General features: G+C 37.0%; 1 protein-coding gene across 2 annotated transcripts in view; it reads left to right on the forward strand.

The window, feature by feature from the left end:
* The first annotated feature begins 1,779 nt into the window (after positions 1 to 1,779).
* The window catches only part of LOC119596514 (zinc finger protein chinmo-like), a 10,251-nt gene continuing 7,030 nt past the window's right edge, over positions 1,780 to 5,000 (forward strand). For both annotated transcript variants that reach the window (XM_037945795.1, XM_037945803.1), the window contains exon 1: positions 1,780 to 1,936. The gene's annotated coding sequence lies outside the window, so the exon portion shown is untranslated. The remainder of the gene's footprint in view (positions 1,937 to 5,000) is intronic.

Here is a 5,000-nt window from a genome sequence, read left to right on the forward strand (position 1 = left end):
TATATATATATATATATATATATATATATGTATATATATATATATATATATATATATATATATATATATTATATATATATATAACAAGTTTGTATTGAAGGGAACATGACAACGTATTTATTGCTAATAAGGATATATACTTTCAAGTTTGGTAAAGACAGCAACATTCATGAAAAGTCTGGGATGAATTTTGAGACATTCTTATCAGCATCCGGTTTCGAAGATAAGTATGTGTTCTGTGATCATATTCTGAGTAACGTTGGAGGATAAGAAAACAATGTTATCGAGTTTCCGTTTTCGTGAACAACTTCATCTTTTCATTCAAGATAAGAATAAGAAAGAAGGAATTCAATATTATAACGAGCATTTTCACATGAACTTTTACTGCAATCCCCTTCGGTACAATATGGCTATTTCTACTGCCTCTTCCATAGTATCCATAATTATCGTTGAAACAAAAACATTTAATATTTTTACTTTGTACCACCAACCTCGTGGGATAATTCCTTTAACGTTGTGATGCTCACGATAAAAAATGATAAGTTGACGATGGAGAGGTAAATATACACCCCAAGACATTTATGAATTTTCACGGGAGGACAGAATAGGATTTAAAACTGAAAAACAAAACGGATCTGACACTGGAAAGGCCTGAAGGCAATATGTCGATTTCTTGTAAACAAAGGCATGAATACTGATAAACAATATACCTATTATCAAAAAATTTCCTTATAACGTAAGGAAGAGGTTTGGTGATATATTTATGTTAATATGAGTGAAGTATGTATCAACTCACATATAGGCCTATCTTTTCGCGGACCCTCGAAACACATTATACCTGCCTTTGGAGGTAGCGTAAATCGCTATCTCAAAGTGGTTAATATCGACTCCCAGGGGTCGATGGGACCATCCAATGGTGAATAGCCAGTGGGTCGAAAGCGGGGTCGATAAATAATCAGAGGTTCGTAAACATTTAGTGGGGGTGAATTTCCCTCGCAAACTTATAATAAGAGTAGTAGAGAGGCCGTGAAACTCAAAAATTTCAGGCGATCCATGACTAATAAGCTCCCAGAGGCGTAAGAGAGGGAAACCATGAGTCAATGTGGACTGCAGTTGGCCGTGGCGTGATGATAGACACTAGCGATCATTCTATTAGATTCAATAAGAATTGTAATAGATAATCGAGTGACAATAGAAGCTGGGCCCAAACAAAGTCAGTTGAAATCCAATCCAATTTCGTCATAGCTAGGCTGTGTAAAAGGTGCTGTTTCGACTTTAACAAGCAAAATATCACGGCAATAACGAAAAAGATTGGAGGATAATGGTCGGAGTCCCGCCAACAGCAGGCTCACCATTGCGGATTTATTGGTTACGTTAAGAAATTATCAGTGCGATATCCAAGTATTTGCCTAGGCTCTATCCTGGCGGAACATACGAGGTGATGATTTTGCAGATGTGCTTCAAGATAACCAAATTACTGAGCTTTAATTCGATCAGTCGATTTTGTCCCTCTTTTATCATGCCTTTCCCAGATATCTTGGCTGTCTAGGCGGTATTTCCAAATTTATAAAATTTTGTAACCCCTGGGATATCGGAAATACACAGTGAAGAAGGTTTGTTTTGCGGCTTTTTAAATAATGTTATGTTTATGAATTTGTCATAAATTTCCTAACTGATGATGAAATAAACCATTTTTTACCTAAATACAGTTATTTCGTTCCATGATTGGCGGAATATTTTGAGAGCGCAGTTATCATTGGTACCCACGGTGGGTGACGTCACACAAGTGCCTGACTCACATGACTTGCCAGACAGAAAACGTGTATTGAACGAGATAAACGTATGAGCGAATATAAAACCCCTGGTCTTGTGAATGTGATCACTTTACGTTGTCTGCTCTTTGAAATACACATCTCCAGAAGTGAGCATTGTGAAAGTAAGTATGAATTAATTGTGAAAAGTAACAGTATATGATGATATTACTAATTCAGTTACAAACTATCTTTAGAAAAGCACTCATATGCCTCGTGGGTATATACCGGACTTATTTGTAATGGACTGCTGAAAGATATCTCACTGACAAGGATACGCTCATACCATTCGGGTAAATTTTCTATTGCGTAAGATGTGAAGAAATTTTTCACGCTAGTAACGATGCCATTGGTAAATACTATATACACATTTCTACAGTTCTTCCAGTCGTATCTGCCATCGTTTTCTTAGTTTAAAGCTAACACAAAAACTGGCCACCTTTTGGGGGAGACCCGTGAATTTCTTCGTTGTTCTAAACTATGTATTATAGAAAAATCGTGAGAGGAAGTTCGATAACCTGGAATAATGCTTCTGCACATTCGTCTGTTTTAATTTGTATGAAAATTTGGTTTGCATTTTAATATGTAAGTTTTAAATTATGAATGTATAAATGTTTATATATTATATTTATATATGTACATATATAATATATGTATTAATGCATGTATAACGCACACGCACACGCACACGCACACGCACACGCACACGCACACACACACACACACACACACACACACACACACACACACACACACACACACACACACACACACACACACACACACACACACACACACACACACACACACGCGCATACATGATATGTATATAAGTAATAGGTATATATATATATATATATATATATATATATATATATATATATATATATTATATTATTATTATTATTATTATTATTATTATTATTATTATTATCTTCTTATATTATATATATATATATATATATATATATATATATATATATATATATATATATATAAGAAAAGAACAATATCATCTGCAAATCTTAAAGTGTTTAGGTATTCGTCTTCTAGCTTCTTGAATATTTCTTCAAGGCAAGCTGTAAACAGTTTTGGTTAATAGTCTTTGATAGTTCAGCTAATTCTATTTTGTCCCTGTTTGACGATACTCTTATTACCCTATGTTTTTGCATAAGCTATTTAGTTTCTATCGAGAGCTTGCTGGAGCTTTGCTTGGTGCTCTTACCGCCTGCTTCAAGTGCAGCTTCCTTTATTATGAAATTGAACTGATTGTTGATCTGGTCAGTGTTGAGACCTTCATGGCTGAGAAGTGAATATCTGTTTTGGCTGTCAATGCTAAATTCTGATCCTATGGTCTTCAAGTTAGCTAAATTTGGCTGCGGTTTTCATATGAGCTCCGTTCCCTTCTGAGGTGTAATCTTATGGTCACTGCCAACATTTACTTTATTAATAACTTATTTGAAATTATGAAGTCAGTTTTGTATTTGACCCATTCTAGTCGTTTTTCGAAGAATGTATTCATGATACTGAGTGATCGAACCTCCGCAAAAGCAACTAGTATTAGTCATTCCTAGTGACTATTCCGTGATTCCCTACTATGGTTTTTCCTGTCTTTTTACCTACTTTGGCATTAACCCAACCCACGGATTTACGTTCTGCCCCCTGTTTTTTTGTGAATTTTGTTACATACAAATAGATCCTCATGTGCTCAGCCGGCAAGGAAGTATATCAGTAGGCCTTAGTGACTGATCCTGATTTCCCCATTCTTTGAATTGGCCGCAAAATGTGTTTTACTTCTTAATACATTTGATATTGATACTGTTATTTTTGTTATTGATGTTATCATTATTAAATTATTATTATAATTTTGGTAGCAATTAAGACAATGAAATTATACAAAAGACCTTTTCCAAAAGTCAAGGAAAAGGGTAAACAGGTGAGGTAGGTAGGACTAATAACTGACTCCTTGGTGATTAAGCAGTTGTAGAGCCATCTATGTGGAAATACTATAAATAAACTTAGATCACAGTGGGCATGGCATGTATTCTGGTAATTCTTTCTAGAAATGTATTTCGCGTTCACGAGTTTATTTGACGATAATCGGTGGCGATTATAGGTATACTACAGATGTATACCATTATTGATTGGCGGAACTCCATATTCAGCCAACAATCTTGATTTGATAAGTCCCGATAGTGGGGGAGGGCATGAAGTATATCAGGGAAATTATGGGGAAAAACAGGCTTAAATACAGTAAATATAATGCAATAATGCATAATACAACGAAAGAAAATCGTTAAAATCAGCTCAAGAAACTCTACGGAAAACGCCCGCAGTGGCAAAAGCATATGTAAGTAATAATTTTTGTATGATGTATGATTTATATTTCTATTTTACCTTGTACAACTACAGTAGTTACAGACTAATGTACAATGTCAGATATATGTAAAACTGTAATCATGATTGCCCACGCCTGGGCAGATAGCCAGGGTGGTAAATAAACTTACTTAACTTAACTTAACGGCCCAACACGCCACATAAAAAATAAATTAAAAATCTATGGCTTGGAACGCCATCTTCCGAACAGTCTACGGGAACACTCGCCCACTTTCATTAAAATCTACGGAAGAGCACATCATTATCAAGCTGTGAAGCCACATTTATACATATGTATATACAAAACGTTGTAACCAAGCAACCTTACCTAACAGCCTATCGGGGGCTCCGTCCCCGGACCTCCCCATCGGGGTATTTACCTATCGGGGGCTCCGCTCCCGGACCCCCCCCCCCCATCGGGGAATTTATCTATCGGGGCTCCGCCCCCGGACCCCCCCAATCGGGGTATTTACCTATGTCAAAATTTATTAACGATTAGCCCCCTGGACCCCAAGGCTTTACCTTTATTTCTCTGGAGGGAAGAGCTGAGCCACAGCCAGGAGAAAAGGGCGCATCCGCTTGTTGGCCTCTGGATGCTGCAGCTGGAAGGCCGCTTTGGCAGGTAGCCCCCAAAATGGCACGACCTCCTCCCGCACTGTGGCACCTTTTCCTTTAGTGTCCTCCAGTTTCGTTCGACGGTGTTTGTGTGGGCACCGGTGTCGGGGTAAACAAAGTTATATTTATGATTAACCTTCAGGTGCTTAAAACCTTCATCCTGAAGGCAATCATAAGCCTTCCAGCAATCACTAATAA

Source organism: Penaeus monodon, chromosome 3 (genome assembly GCF_015228065.2).
Source record: "Penaeus monodon isolate SGIC_2016 chromosome 3, NSTDA_Pmon_1, whole genome shotgun sequence".
In the NCBI taxonomy this organism is placed as follows: Eukaryota; Metazoa; Arthropoda; class Malacostraca; order Decapoda; family Penaeidae; genus Penaeus; species Penaeus monodon.